We start from the raw sequence: 17,563 nt of genomic DNA on the forward strand, positions 1-17,563 counted from the left end.
TCCAGCTGTCTGTGATGTTTTGGGGAAAGCAGAAACCTCTCTGATAGAGGGTGAATCAGCATTGCCATGGTCACCAAGGTCGGAGGAGGCTTTCCTAGATAACACAGATAGGTGGATGCGTAGATTCTATTGACACAGTCAGACATTCAAAACCAAAATGTGCTGACAGTGACCTGAGGTTCCATGCAACGTGACCTGAACTGACGCGGGTAAAATGCAGTTCCTTGTTTAGAAACTAGTGAACCAAGAGAGACTAATTTTTCATATTGAAGGCTGATCAGCTTGAGTTAAAGACTTTCAGGGGGCAGATCGGAAAGAGACAGCATCCAAGTTGCAGATGACTTTGATGTTTGATGTTTCAGCTCTCCTTCGCCAAGTACTTCAATAAACATTTTCAGCTTTAACACATCAAAGGCTCGTGTCCACTTTTCTCCACTGAGGTGCTGACCATCGCTCAAAACATCCACAACATTGGGTCTTTAACCACTTATGTAAAAATATTAGATAAAATAATTACACTTAAGAAGCTGGAACCGGAGAGTTTTAGATTTTTTTCTTGAATGACTCAAAACAGTTATCCATTATCAAAATAGTTGGCAATTAATTTTCTGACAATCAACTAATCGATTAATCACCTAATCATTGCAGCTCTTGCATTGATTGAAATATTCAAACCAAAGATCCTGTAATTTTATGCCTACACTTTTACATCATAAATAGATTTGATGCCTCATTAGTGTTTGGTATATTTGGATACTTTCAGCTTTTTGACAAGAAACTATAATAATGTTCTGTGTCTCTGTTTTGAACAAAGTTTGTCCACAGCATATGAGTTTGTAATAGTGTTGTGGAATTGCTGTAATAAAGATGGATTCATGAACAGCGAGTTGTCTGTTAGAGTTTAATTGACACACATACAGTATGCATTCGGGATCCTAAGTCTGGATTAGACAGAGAGACCGAGAGTGAAGTCAAACATGTACGCTTATAGTCACAGCCACACCTGCCACAGAAAGTTACATAACAAAGACCCTTAAACTACACAAACTTGACCAATTAGATTGACATTTGGTCCTTTGTACATCACTTGTCAGTGTTTCTTCCTGGAGTGAAGAGGCACTTCATCTATCTGCTGGGAACAGGAAGTTGAAGGTCAAATCACACAGCTATGAATTGATGACATTCCTACACTTTCTCACGCAAGGGTTATATTAGTAAACAAGTTGCACATAATCATAAAAAACATGAGTGTAAATTTCCATTACAAACAGGGATGTTGTTTGGTTGAAGAGGTCAAACATTATGCAATTACACATAACCCATGAACAAAATGACACAGCATATTCACCCAGACATAAATTAAACACGTGGATCAGTGGATCCAGACCATCAGTGCTGTCAGTCATTCTTTAATAGTTGTTTTCCTTTTATAACATCATTACAGGATGCATCTCATAAGTCTTCACGCATTTTTTTCTTTATCAGCAGGCCTCTGAACAGTTACTTTCATCAGCATCTTCAGCTTGTACTTCATGAACCAATAACTCTTATATGAAAAACAAGTCAAGGTGACCCTGACAAAGATCTGCTAGATTGACACATAATCTTATTTTTGATTGTTAAAACGAATCTAATGAAGCTTCAGACTCTTTGCTAAAGAAGGCAGATCATCTCTGTGCACTGTTCAACAGTTCATCTAATTATGAATGGCACATGTCTCTCAGCTGCAGTGTAGCTTGTTCTCTCTTGAGATATAAGCTTACTAGCGCCTCCCTGTGGTGTGATTTTGTCAAGACGTCCGGTGACTGTTGTAGTGGCAACTCAGGAGAGCTCCAGTTGGATTTCTCAGTAAAGAAGTCAGATAACTTTGTGCATATGTTGATAAACTGTCTCCTGACATAATGCTCATAGTGTGTGTTGGCCCTCAGTGCTGGACACCCAAGTGCTGAAGCGCCTTGTGTGTTTGTTATTTCAAAAGGGATGAGATGTAGTAAAGTCTGTCTTGATCATATCACAAGCAGCTTCTGTCTTCTTGGTAGTACCAGGTGGTGTATGTGGACCATGTCTTTGAGAGCAGACCTAATAACTGAGAATCTGACTTATTGTGACATAAATCATATTTTAAGTTTATTTAAGGTTATTCTGCAGCATAACTCTGAATTTATATTGTTTATTTACAGTATTTGATCTGCTGATGTGTATTAGGATCGTACTCATAAAGGTCATAATGCATTCTGGGCAAAAATTCACCCTTTTTAGTTTACATTGTTGACTTGCTCCTTCTGCCCTCGATGTGGTGATCTCAGAAAAGTTTGCAAGCTTGCTTGTCTTGAAATTCTCCTTGAGGCATGAAAAGAGTATTTTGATTAAAAAGACTTGGATTGTAATTACATCTTTTAGTGATTTTCATGTTTCATGTCACACTGAATGATGAGCCACATTCTCAAATCTGTCTCTGTTGGGCTCATAAAACACTTGAATATCCACTGAGATAAAGTAAAGGTGTACGACTATCAAGGTAAAACCACAGCTGGTTTTCTTATGTTACTGTGTTGTAATATTGTGGAGGTTTTCCATGGTGACACGATATGTTGGTGATATGCTGCCTTGTATGACACATTCTTATGAACACAATAATTCAATACGTGATAATAAGCAATACGTGATAGAAACTTCATAATCACACTGAAGTGACAGTAATGTTCCACCTTTACACTGCATGAAGATTTAAGAGGATATAATTGGGAAAATTGGAAAAATTATGTTCATGTCCAAATTCTTGTAATTCCAATAAGTTAGTTTAGAATGAATTAACTATTGCTTTTAGAGAAATATAGGTTAATGAAATTATGAATTGGTTTAAATAATAAATGATTTAGTAGGCTATAAACAGCGACAGAGAAGCTTTCAAAACTGCACTTAAAGTCTGCTTTATTGACTTAAGTCATCAAAATGCTCTGTTGTCATTCACCCCAGAGTAGCCTAACTTAATTTTACACTTAAACAGAGATATGTGTGTGCTTTTGGTTTGAAGCTATGTTGTCCACCATTAGATTTAGGAATAATCAATGATAATTGGAGGTTGCAATGTTTGAATATGATTATTTTTTGGTAAGGTTAAATGTTTTGGAGTTACTGTAGGGCCCCACCCCTCGTCTGTAAGACAGCGCTGCGGGTTTAATCGCCCTTTTACTATAATAGTTAATCCGTGCATGTTTATGTCCTCCATTGGTTTCATGTAGCTATATTTGATAATACTGAGGAAAACGGCAACCATTAACTGACGTGGTGAGCTCACTTAAGTTGACAGACGTTTAGCCCGCAGCTGTTCTTGAAGAAAATGACTAAATTTGCATTTAGCATTTACACAGACGTACGAAGGAAACGTGACGCTGAGGCCCGTTCATAAAGGTACATTATGGTGCTATTTGATCCGTCACTCAATTAGGAATTTTAATTGTCACTCTCACTGTGAATAAGCAACATATACATGATAAAAATGTGCTTGAGAAAACCATATTAACAGAAAATTGTATTTTAAAAAAATATCCATATCAGACTTATAGAACTGCTGAAAAATCCCCGAATTACAATGAACTAATTTTTACTCAGAATACTTTAGAACAAGAATAAGTTATTATTATTTTCATTAATGTTTTTAAATAGCAAAGAAATACAATGCTTTTGCCATATAGTCTTAATATTTACTAGCTTAACTAAAGATATTGACCAATAGTCGCAGTCATGGAGGAAAATGACTTGATAGATACAAATCTTATGAATTTAACAGTTATTTGACCACTGCTGTTTAAATGGCCTTATTGTTTGATGGTCTTATTTGGATCTCGATTCTCCAGCTTTACTTGAATTATTTGCACGTTTTTTTTCTTCTTCCTTAATCGACCATCATGCAGACCACTGAATAAAGCACTTGATGTTCTCGGGCAGTGAGGATGTCTGTGCTCAAGGACACTAAGGATTGCGAGTGCAATCAATGATCGAATTCACGACATTTAGAGGAAAGAAACACGTTTTTTTTTATGTTATTCTCATTGAAATATAGAAAAATAACCTGGCTGGGGAGCACGTGTCAGACTGCTTTGAGAAATCTATTCAGCTCCATGTATTCATCATTATTAAATGTGAAAGTAGCCTTGTCGTATCCCATCACTTTAAAATACTTTGTGGACGCTTTCCATCAGCTCCAAGTATTCACCCTGCAGCAAAAACGGCTTCAAGTTGATTGACTTAAAGGCTGTTGTTGACATTTGCAGTTGTGGAGTGCAGAACTGAGGCAGTCTGAAATTTAAAATGCCACCAAAAATGCAAAAAAAAAAAAAAAAAAATCAAACTAATTTCAACTGATATTAATGGCCTTGAAATCTTGTTTTGGACTTTCATATAACTTGATGGATGAAATTAAATGATTATCATCCAAGGAAAGCCCATCACCAAAAAAATAAAATGTAACTGCATACAAGTATGTTTTAATTAAGAGGACATGTTCCTGCTAATAAATAATAATAAAAAAAATACACTGTGTAATGACTGTGAGCTACACCCACGCCTCGGCCTAAAGTGATGCATTTGTTGAGCCTTGAACATTTTTTTCTGTGTTTTTCTCATTTGGCAAATTATAAGGCAGAGACGAGGGATTTCAAGGACGCGTGGACTTCAATTTAATCGAAGAGGCTGAGAGTGGAGTGGAAGAGTGACACACAGAGGAGAGAAGTTCATTATTCCGCTGAAAAGGAAACCAATGGCTTTCACAGTCACCATGGTAACTGGCCTTTCTTTTGCTGTCAGACCTATGATAAGGTACTTCACAGCATTAAGCACAATTATTGCAAGGTAAAAGGGGAAATATTGCTTTCCAATGCTAATAGATGTTAGATATTGATTGGCATGGCAACTCATATAGAAGTGTGCTCCGACTATTTCACCTGCCTGACTCCGTTCAACCTTTAATGAAATTTGATCTTGCATCTTTGCTTCGGCTGAACATCATAAAAAAAAACAACACTTTACTTCTGACATCAAGAAGATGAAGATGGATTCAGTAGTGAAACAGTGAGATTAAGCTCCTACTTCCCTTTTTGCAAAATTTCTCATAACATAAATACTAAACACCTGCTGTTTCCCATCATTAGCATGTCATTCTGTTGTCAAGTGACCCTGCTCGCACTCTCACACAATGGTGGGTCGGCCTTGGCAGCAGTGAGGTCAGCGCCAAGCACAAGTCCAGGCCATGGGGGGTGGTTTGGTTTGTGGCAGCCTGCTTAGTGGGTGAGAAGACTGAGGATTAACACAGTGGAAAGCATGAGAGCTGGTGTGTGTGTGTGTGTGTGTGTGTGTGTGTGTGTGTGTGTGGGGAGGGATAGGGTGGTGGGGGGCAAATTGTTTTAACCCCTATTACAGCAACTGCATGGCGCTTCTCTTATCTAGGCCGCTGCAGCCACTCATTAATATTCCGTACATATGGCAGTGCTTTCTGTATCATTGTCTATTAATGGGAGGGATAATCGCTCATTCAATTATCAAGCAGTCAGCAAAAGACCAACCGCGCCTGCACACCCCTGGTTCACACAGTGGCACAGCCCAAAACAGAGGTGTGCCAGTGAGAAGGTGAGAGCGATAGCAGGGATTACAACATATTAGCTACTTTAATAAGTCAGGCGTCGGGAATAATGTGAAGCAAATAGGGATCTGTTGGCGAACAAGAAACATGCCTGAACTTTGTAGCAACAAAGCAGAGGGGGGTATCTTAAACCTTTCTTCCTTATTGTTCATCTTTAAAAGTCACACATGGCTCTCTTGCACTTCAGTGTCATGTCCGTGATCTATGTGACGGTTTCGGAGAGCGTTTCGTGCTTTTAAACACTGAAGCTACTCCTTTGTGACCATGACCTGTGGTCAGAAAAGGCCGTCGATAGCTGTGTGATAGACTCTGATGGCTCCGGCTGAATAAAGCTTGACCCTGATGTCTGCAGGCCAAAGATCTGTGAAGTGATCAAATGAAGTGTTCATCCCTGTTGATCTGTGCTTTGTGGCCTCAGGACCCTGAGCTGTCTGACTCCCTGCTGCCGAGGCCACAGCCTGGATATGAGGGGGTTACTGATAATAGTACGACCTCTGGCTGTTTTGACCTGAGGAGACCTTGTTGAGTCAACACAAGCACACACACACACACACACACACACACACATAGGCCCTGACTATGTTGGTGCCCTAGGCGAGATTTTGGAATGAAGCCCCAAAAAAGGGCAACAATAGTTCCTCCCGTCCTAGAAGTTTTAAAATTAACTCACACTAAAATGAAGTGCAACAATGGTACCTTTGGCCCAGACAAAGTCCTCCTAGTCCATGCCATTCAATGAGTGTTTGGTGGCATTGCCAGAAGTATCACATGAAGTTTGGTGGCTGTCAGGTGAAAACTGACAAGGACCTGCACACTGAATCAGAGCTCCCTTTTCTTTATTTGCGACATTTCAACCAACCACAGGTCTTCCTCGATTTGTGGAAGACCAGCTATCGATGGCCTTTTCTGACCACAGGTCATGGTCACAAAGGAGTAGCTTCATTGTTTAAAAGCATGAATTGCTCTCTAAAACTGTCACATAGATTACGGACATGACACTGAAGTGCGAGAGAGCGATGTGTGACTTTTAAAGATGAACAATAAGGAAGAATGGTTTAAGATACCTCCCTTTTCTTTATTTGCAACTTTTCAACCAACTACAGGTTTTCCTTGACCTGAGGAAGACCTGTAGATGGTCCAAACGTTGCGAATAAAGAAAAGGGAGCTCTGATTCAGTGTGCTGGTAGTCCTTGTATCTAGTTAAATTGTTTTTTTGTATCCAGCGCCTATCCCACCGGTGTTGGGTGTGCACACGACTACTTTGTTTCATTGAAAAAGAAAGGAAAACCATTAAGAAAGGAGAACAAGTGCATATTTCCAAAAGTTATATAAAAGCAAGCACACCTGTTGGTAAGAAAAAACCAAATGAAAAACATGTCCCACTCATTTGGTGCCCCCTCCCTTATTCAGCACCCTGGGTGACTGCCTATGTGGCCTATGCCACGGGCCGCCCCTGGCCACACACACACACACACACACAGGGAGAAAGAGGAAGAGTTGGAAAAAGGGTGTTTAGTTACCCAGTGCACTGAGTTTCTTCAGGAGGTGGGCCAGGAGATTGGGATGCAGAACTGTGGCAAGCGGGGGTGTTTTGGGGAAGTGTAAAAAAGATAGGAGGTGAAATGTTAACAAAATCTTATAAAATCCGCAGTTTGATAAATTTTCGCATTTTGAATGAACCGAAGGCGGCTGTGGCTGTGGAGGGCCTTTGTTGGAGGTCCCATTTTCTCTGGCAGAGCAGCACGCTCACAGGGTCAGCGAAGTTACGAAAGTAATTAAAGCTCGGTGATTCACTGCCTGCTGCAGAGAAAAGAAAGCAAGCTGTCATTCTGATTTAGAAAAATAAATTACAATTTTAATAATGGGGGAGGATGGGGGTGCGAGAACGTCTAGAGCCTTGGTGGGTTGGGGGGAGGCGGTGGGGGGGGGCGGGCATGTTGGGTGGGAGGAGGGGTCGAGGGGGTTGTGGGCTGCCTACTTATCAATAGTTGCAATTTTTTGAAACCGCATCGGTTGTACATTGCGAGAGCACAAGTGCCCTTAAAAAAAGAAAACCCTGGAACATTAACATACTGATTTCATGCGCATGGCAAAGGGCCTGAGCCAATATCAGAGAGGACTCAGCAGTCCTATTGTCTGCTGGGACTCTGGTCCCCTCTGATATGAAAATTCAATTATTTTATAACTAGATCTGGCGCTGCGTTTTGACAGTCGACGGTAGCGCCTTGCCAGCTGCATCAGTGTGGGGGACCAGAGGCTCCTGATAGCGAGAGGGAGGCCTTTCAGACATTGACATGTTTTTGGGGGACAAGATTGCCTAAATGTGTTGCATTTAAGGACTGAAAGTTAATCTAATGCACCACCATTATCTCACTCAGGTAATTCCAATACCGTCCTCAATCTATGTTTACGCTCATGCACGCACCCGCATACTCGCACATCCATTCATTCTTCAGCACTTTGAATCTGATTCCCAGGCTTTCTGCATCCAAACAGGTAATCTATTTATTTATTTTTCAGCAGTGCATATTCTCAGGGAGCTGGAAACTATATGAAATAGAAGTTGTTTTCTAAGACACATCAGCAGTTTCTAGGTAGTAATTCTGTAAAAAGACACACAGGAAAGCCAATATAGTGCTCAGTGTCAAGAATCTTTTTTTTTTTTCAGAACTGTTTTCCATGTACTTTTACACTTTTGCATTGCTGGTTGCAAATCGCATATACATAGAGTAGATATGTACTGAGTTATACACACTTCACAGATCGTTTTTTTTTTGCAAATATCTTTGTCTGGAAAAAGCATAGTACAGGTTGTTTTGTTGTCACAGATTTTTAAGTACAGAATTTCCTCCTTGTTAATTAATGTATTTACACCAGTTCAGACACCAAAACTTTCGAGGTAGTATCCAGGCGGGGACAATCAGCTGGCCTATTTTCTGAGTTTATGGGACAAATCCTTTCATTACCTTCGTAGCCCATTGTGAGTGTTCTGAGGGGGGTCTGTTAAGATTAGGGAACAGGAAGCAGCCCCCCGGTATGGCCCTCTCACTCAGACCCCACAGTGTTGTGCTTATTAACCCAGCCTGGGAGAAGACGTACCTGCCTCCCCTCATTAGGCCGCAGTGGAGTACTTGCTCAGCCCGTGGAAGAATGGAACATTAATTAGTATTCTCTGCAGGGGGAACCGCCATTAGCACTTAATTAGCAGTAAGAGTACCATTCAGTCGGCCGGCCAGTAATGTCTAACACAATATGTTCTGTGTCTTTTCCCTGTGTGTCATGGCAAAACGCTGATGAAAGACCTTGTTGTTTGTGAATGTGTTGTTAAGCAGCTTCCACATACATTTTAAATTTGTTTAAAATTTCTTCTCTTATCTCTTTACTGTCTTTACATGCAGCTCGCAAACCAAATCGTCACAGTTTGTTGTCCTTTTTTTCTGCAGAATATTTGTTTGTTTCTGTATGAAAGCTGGATTTAAGGCGCACTGTAGGCCCATGTTCCCAAGTCAGCATGCCTCGATCCTTACCTTTATAACATTTAACTTTGTGTGCTGCCCTCGCACTGTTGTTGACCTCCATGAGGGCAAACGCTCTATTCTCAGCTGCCCACACAGCTCAGCCCGTGGTGGTAAAGTGGGTGATTAGGGGATCGAGGTCAACTTTTCCCATTGGACTCGGGGAAGTTCCTTTGATCTGCTGAGTAGGCATTCTTCTCTCTTTTCTTTGTGTTCTGTGTCCAGCACCGTCACCGCCGAGGAGGACAAGGGAGGCTGTTAACCCGCCTCGGTCCACTCCTCGGCCTCGTTGGTACTCAATCTCCCCTCTGCACCAACCCTCCCCTCCTCCTTCCCCACCTACAGCTCATTGCCTTTGGAGGCTCAGGCGGGTGGTGGCGGTGGTACCTTTCACTTCCCGAAATCTGAGAGGCGGAGAGCTGTCATTTGCCAATTTGGTCTGAATGGGGCGGACAGAGGATTGAATGTCGTTTTCCCACCAGGCTGCACCATCCAGACCAGCAGGGGAGGGAGGGGGATACAGGGAGCGGGGTGTAATGCTAGAGTAAAATTAGAGCTTTGATGGCAGCTAATATGATGGGTGGCACTGATGTGGATTTCCAGTAAAGACGCCACAGGTTCCCTGCCTCTCTCTCTCTCTCTCTCTCTCTCTCTCTCTCTCTCTCTCTCTCTCTCTCTCTGTCTCTCTTTCTCTTTCTCTCTCTCTCTCTCCCTGTCTCCCTGCCTCTCTCTGTCTTGCAGCCAAGCACTGACACACCTATAAGATTATGCGATCCCAGCCTTCTTTCTCAGAGCTGTAATTTCTCCCTGATCAATGTAATTATACATCTCCAACTTCAAGCCTGCCCCTGTCTAAGGGCCAGACCGGTCCTGTTTCTCTGCATGGAGAACGCCTTCTTCTCTCACATATACATTCGCACACAAAAAACACACACGTACACGTTCATAGATCAGCCTTTGAGCAAGGGAATACACTGCAAAACAAGACTCACAATGTTTCCTCTCATATTCCAGGGAAAGTGGAGATGAGAGCAAGCACAGATTTTTATTACAGATGTCTTCCACTTTACATTAGTATATGACACTGTTGTAGGTATTAGTGCTGAAATGATTAGCACTAAGACATACTTAACATTATTTTTTCATTCCTAATTTTAAGAAAAGTGCTCATAACTGATGACATGTTTCAGAGGTCTGCTACAAAAAAACGACACATTACTTTCTGCTTGTCTTAGAGACCCAAGCTGTAAAACATGATTAAAACATGATTAAATACAATTAATTTTCATAGTTTCAATATCTGAGTTCAGTATTGACATTTCTTTCTTCTCAGAACCAGCCCTCCTAAATCCCAAATAAGTTTATTTTGATTTCTGTTTTTTAAGTTTTATAACCCAAACATTAGTAACAACACAATGTAGGATAACATAAACATCTTATTCTCAAATGGAATATATATTTTGTATTTAACATATAAAACATATAATATTTTCTTGTTTGTAAAAACAACGCTTTATGGTAATTTCTGTATTATGTCACATTTATCAAATGCGAAAGCACATACAATCATTTTCTACATGTTGGGTTTTAATGATGTCAGAAGAAAAGAAAAATATTATAGGGGGGAAAAGTTACTTTTGCAATTCTTCTTTTTTTTCATACAGCACTGGGGTCTCCCAAACACTGACTATGTAAATCCAGTGTCAACATAACACAAGGAAAAATTTCAGCAGAAAATTAATCAACAACAATTTTAATATTCAATTAATTGTGTAAGTAATTTAGCAAAAAAAAGGCTCTAGCTTTTTAAATGTGAGGATGTGGATCTTATTCCTATTTCATATCATTATAAACTGAATTACCGTGGGTGACTGTTGTTCAGGGGAAATAAGCTTTGGAAGAACAACTCACTGGGCTCTGGGAACATGTAATGACCATTTGCTGAATGTGTTGCATTAGTTGCATCCAATGTTTAGTCAAACAGTAGATTAATCAGCAGTCAGGTCAGCAAAAGCAATTGTACAAGGGCTTTTTTATGTTTTACTCACTTTTATTCACTTTGAGTTTACAGTATTGTGATGAGGTGTTAAATGAGTAGATGAGAAGAGTCCTCGGTATTGGAGCTGTTTCCTTCAGGGGCTTTGAAAATCCACATTAATCACTCAGGCCCTGAGCTTCCCCTCTTATCCCGCTCCCACCACAAGACACGAGGATGCACGAAACACAACACTGGGACCTGCCTTAGGGCCACCAGGCGAGCACACATTCACATACGCATTCACACACACACACACACACACACACACACACACACACACACACACACACTATGTTAGATGTTTTGATAGCTTGTGAGGCACGAGCGGCACTGTGATGCTCTGACATATGGAAGGTTAAAGGCTTCTTAAATATCCATATCAATCTGCCCGGCTGTCAGCTTGACAATGACGGAAACAGGACACCATTAACAGCGTCAGGCTGTATCGTCCTCATCGGTGCAACATTAGAGAAATAGATGACTCTCTGCAAGACATTCCTCTGGACGTTAGCCAAGCCAGTGCATGAAGAGCGACTGACAGTTTTGACTTTTTGATTTGGTTTGAATGCCAAAATACTTGTGTTGTGAATGTTGTGGGTTTGATGTTTGTATCAAAATGATATATGAGGCTGGAGCTTCCTTGTTTGGTTCAAGAGTCAGAAATATAATATCCTGTTTTAAAATGGCTCTGATTGCATTGATTTCATTGTTCTGCTTTTTCTTGGTAATGTGTATATGCTTGAGACCCATGCGAGGCAATTGTCCTCTTCCTGCTGCACAGAAAGCATTGTACTCTGCTCTCTCGGGATGGGAGATGTTTTGTTTTTTGAGCTCTTTCACACCAGCTCTCCTCTTTTTTTTTTTTTTTTTTTTTTTTTTTTACACAATAGCCCTCTCTCCTCTCACCCAGCATGGCAACCCTTTCAAACGGGAAGCTCCAGGTCAGTTTCCCTTGCCAAGTTTTGCAGCCTGCCATGTTGTCTATTCTGCTCAGCTATTTAAAAAATGTTGAATATCAACAATGGCTTTCACTGGTGCATTGTCAACTTTTGTATGAAGCAATCTTGGTTGAATGAGATGGGTCCCAGAGCAGGGAGAGCTCAGCTGCAGTGTGCACTACCACACCAGTGACTGCCCAGCTCCCTCGCTCTTTTTATATTTCTCTGCTGCACTGGGAGCTGCCATGGTTGTGGTGGTGGTTCTCCGGTCTCAATGGCCATGGCTGGAATCTGAGCTGAGGCTATGGGCTGTGGATGTCAGTGCTTTCTTCCAGTCTATTCTCTGATAACTCCTCTCGGTCCTTCTCCTGGGCCTGCTGACAGCCAGCTGTTGAAGGTGTGTCTAACTGAATTATTGGGAAGCAGCAGCCTTGGGACCAGTCAGAGCTTGGTGAGTGTCCTCAATTTTGTGGCCAGAGTGGGAGGAGGTTAGTAGTAAAGAGAGGATAGAAGAGGGAGGGGGCTTTCAGGGAGATAGTGCAGGGAGCTTTGTGTTGTGTGTGTTGTGTTTACTCGTTCTATTCATGTATTTATTTATTAAGACATTGTCTGGTTTATCCAGTCGAAAATATTTTATATCCTGCTGCAAACAAACTGACACAGAAAATCAGATATCAGGCTCCATTTCTTTTATTTGCCAACGCCATACCCTTCACAAGCATTTTGACACTTTAACAATGTTTAAATTCCCCACAATACTAAAGGTTTGCTCTGTCTGATATGCACTCTGGATGCATCAGTGACTTTTATGCTGAACACCGTGTGTTTGCACAAGCACATACATCTATGTTTGTGCAAGTGGAGAGAAAGATGAAAGCAAGAATGAGAGCTTGCTTCCAGATAATAGTAGCTTAGGCTCTTTGTCCCGCTGTCAGCCAGGAGAGGAGCGAGGCTGGAAATCGCTCCAATGCGGCAGCAACATCTTGTATGTTTCATTGACATATCAGTCTATGGGGCAATGAGCCGTCGCCTCTGCACTCCTCAGCACACTTCTGGTCTGTGTGTGTGTGTGTGTGTGTGTGTGTGTGTGTGTGTGTGTGTATGTGTTTGTGGATGTGTGTATGTGTGTGTACAAATAGGTGGCACACAGAGGTAGTTCTTTATTAGTTGTGTTAGTAAAAAGCAAATGTTGATATAAGCGAAATGTAAAAGTAAAGTATCCACAATGGGTTAAGACAGACTAGCATTTCTTTTCAGTAATTACACTGAGAATTCAGGGTAGTTATTTTTGTATGCTTTTACACGTCTTTCACTTTTTATCTTTTTTTTTTTGTACACTTGGACATCGTACTCAGGGGGTAGGAACAAGCGAGGTAAGGCACTAATATTTAATATCACAAATCACAACTGTCAGGTACGGGAGACAACTAATTCATTTGAAAATTACAATTTTATTGCTTATCTTGCACTGTCAGAAATTAAATTTGTTTGTCAGAGTGGGCACCAAATTTTTAACTGTTTATGTTAAACTGTCATCTAAATTTTAATCATTTTTACATGTTCTTGTGACTCAGATATAATTTAGTCATGCATCTTCCTTTATCATATAAATGGCGGTAAACAAGAATTTACTCGAGTGTGATACAGACTTGTCAAACCTTATTCAAACACTTACCTGAAAGCTCTAAATATTAGAGTCCCAGTAAACACAGCGGAGACATCCTGCCTTCTCCAGGACCTGTGTTGTCCTCTGTCTCACCTCTCTGAGCTCAACCCAGGGCAAGGTGACCAAATTCATCTCAGGCCGGCCCATCCATTATCTTGTCAACACAGCCAGCTTCCCACCTTAGTTTGCTCTTCTCCCAGCAGACTTACTGTAATGAAATACGCAATAATCACCACGCTCATCTCGTCATGCTCAAGGTAATTAATATATTTAGAGGGCGATGGCTAACTCTTAATTAAATTATGCCTCTTTTAATGAGACCTTGACTGGAACTAAATTTATGACCACTATCTGCTTTATCAAGTGCCTGGCACGCAATAGAGATTTGTCATTTTCTCCCAAATCACAACTAGATTACGCATAATGGTACTCATGATTTATATATCAATTTATGCTTGTTTGTTTCTTTATTTAAGGTTTAATAAATTACCTCTTATAATTACCTAACCTACTTTTGGGTTCTTAAAAGCCTCAATTTCTGCAATTAATGCCCAGCGCTGTATCACTGTTACATATTCATTTTGGAGGATAATACAGATAACAACTTGGTGGCATTAATCATATTACAAAATTGGGTGTATTTAATTAATTAAAGTTACACTGCAAATTAATTGTGCATTTTCACAATATTATCTTAAACTAATGAAGGCCTGACAAAGAGACAGTTTCATTTTTTAAAAAGGAGGCTAGATTAGTGGGATCTCAATTATGGCTAAAACAAAAGAGGGCTGCTTGCTTGGGCATGGTGCAAAGCAAAAAATGACGATTCAGCACTTTCTTCCAAACAAAAAACGGAGAAAGTTTCCTTTGTTTTTGAAAAACTGAACATGGCAATGATTCAAAAGATACATGGGAAATAATGAGCAGTGTAATTAGCCACTCAGGCAATAACAGTATTTAAAATGATCATCATATAGAGGAGCTTGATAATGCCATTCACAGACAGTAGTTTCCAAGCAGCAGGCATTTTGCTTGCTGACAGGCTATCACAACTTTAGTGCTGGAGCAAAAAGCATCTGGGGGCTTAATTTAAACCGTATTCTCTTTTGTTGCACATATACAGCATTTGGTATTATTCAGATTACATCTCACAATGCACTGTCTGTGTAGCAAACCCTTGAAACCGGCAAATGAGATACATTATGATGTGTCTGTATAAATTAGATGACAACAGATCGGAGGATTCAAGTGTGAGCTGAGCTTTAGTCGAGGAAGTTCAGGCAGAAGTGTTGCACACTGACTGTAATACATTAAATGGCTTAATCCAGCCTCACCCAGTGGCTCAGAAACAAAACCATATTTATTGAAATTTTCTGCTTAATTAAAAATGAATTGAAATTAGCTTCCAATGGATAGGAGCTTATAATTCACAGTAATTTAGTATTGTATTTTTCATTTAACGCATCATATACCAAATGTTTTAATATGAGTGTTTCTCCTAATCTGCTAAGTAAATGTAAAGACTCTTTGTCTGAGAAATGACTTCAAGGAGCTAATAATCATTGTATATTCATTTAAAATTGCTTCCACCGATGTCCTCCCCTGTGATATAATTTCATTAGCTTTTAGCTTCATTAGTCAATAACCACAGGAGAAAAAAAAATGCTGGTGTCAATTATGGGAACTCCAAGGGTCAGTGAGTATATGAATTTTTAACTGCACACTGCTGCATGTGATTATATTAAGTGGTCTTGTAACAATCATTAACCCTGTGTATGTGTGTGTGTGTGTGTGTGTGTATGTGTTGAGTATACTTGATCAACTGTGTTTGAAATGTGCATCCCTAAATGATAAGCAGCTACAACCAAAGAGGTTGAGGTGATGAAGTGAAAAACTATTCCCTTGGCTAAGTGAGATGGAGCAGAGAGCGTTGGGTGGTCACGCCTTGTCTGCTCATGACAGTGGCGGGTTAAAGAGATTACACTGGGTCTGTGTCAGCAGCCTTGGCCTTGCTCACACAAGAACATAATGAGGAAGGACATGCTTGGCCTGCCGGGGAGAAAAAGAGGCTGAAGTTTGAGGCATTCTTCCCAGACAGCCACAGGAGGCAAACAGCTTTTTTTGCATGTTGTTTTACAACCAGAGGTCAATAAGTAAGACGGTTACATTCCACAGAGCTGAACAAGGTGGTCGTGGAGTGCGGACATATCACGTTTGGGTCTCACCCCCCCCCCCCCCCCCCCCCCCCCCCCTCCACCATCACCACCACCACAATGAAAACACAAATTACCGTGCAACAGTGGAGGTAAGAATGAATCGTTCTCCATTAGCCCCCGTGTCCTCCTGGCAGACATGCAACACTTCAGTAAAGCTCACTTAAAAAATCGATGCATCTGTCCTCTGAGTGTGTATTTTGGTTTCTTTTGAAGGTTTGAGTGACAGTCCCTTCCTTCACCTATAATGACTGAACTTAGACGCTTTCACTGCCTCAGATGGGCCCACAGTGGGAGATGATCCTCGGGGTTTGCGTCCCAACTTGTGGTGAGTTTACAAATCTGTCTGCGGGCGCGTAATCGCCGCGGGGGGCGTGACCTTCCCGCAACTACCCCCACAATGTATGAAACATGGAAATCCCCCCCCACCCTCCCACCCAATATTTGTAACTGAAACGACATCAGATTCGCCCAGAAGCTGAAAGAAAACTAATTTGTTCCCTCAATATTGTCTGAATTATTCACAGAAAGCCTCCTGCGTCTCATCTGTGTTTGTGTCAACAGCAACAGCGATTACAACAGCTGTGATCGCGGTGCCAAAGCTTTGGGTCCGTCCTGTAGGTCCTGAGGGCCGCCGCTGCTGCTTCAGCCTCGAATGTTTTGCCCGCATATTTCTGGTCCTCAGAAGTGGTATTTTAATGTAATAGAGCGGAACTTAACGTGAAGCGACAGGAGGAGGGGGAGAAATATCGTGCTGCACATAACCAGAAGCTTACAGGCCATGGATGTGTTACAGGCAGGAAAGTTTAAAAAAAAGTGTTTCAGGCTTTCCTCCACATTTCAGCGCACATACTGGCCCATAATGAAAAGTGTAGAGAGCACAAAAGCCTCAAATTGCGTGTCTTTAATTAGAGGTGCGCACACACAGAGCTCTCCAAAATCACAAACCAACTTTCATGTATTTTGCTTCTTTTACGTCTTTAATATTTCGCATCTGTAACAATCTACTTAAACGTCAAATGTCAAAATACAGCTATTAATGTGACTCAAGCGGATCTGATAGATTAATGTCTGAATCTTACAATAATGTCGTTCAGGTGTCACTAAATGGATCAAGGATTTTGCAGAAACATCAGCACTGATACTCTGTTTGGTGCCCACAGCTGGCTGCGTGTCACAGCTGGCTGCAGCATCACACGGCAGCAGAAACGATAAGTGCATCTCCAAACTGAGAAAGAGGCTGTGCGCATTTACGCACGCGGCACAGCATTCATTCATTAACACCAGGTCGGTCAGGATCTGACGGTAATTAATGTTCTGTACACATCCACACAGGTCAGCTGCTGCTACACACTGATTCCAACTATATATATGGCGGAATTGTTTGTAATAAAGCAGCTTTATAGATGAATCCTGAGCTCCATCAGAGCTGTGAGGATATTTTTTATTTTAAGTAGCTAAAAGTCCAAGATAAGCCTTCTTCCCCATATCCACTTGTCCCCCCCAATGTCTGACTGAAGATTTCGCCCTTGTCTGTCTGCTTCTTCCCCTCTTT

The sequence above is a fragment of the Thunnus albacares genome, chromosome 10 (genome assembly GCF_914725855.1).
Source record: "Thunnus albacares chromosome 10, fThuAlb1.1, whole genome shotgun sequence".
Classification (NCBI taxonomy): Eukaryota; Metazoa; Chordata; class Actinopteri; order Scombriformes; family Scombridae; genus Thunnus; species Thunnus albacares.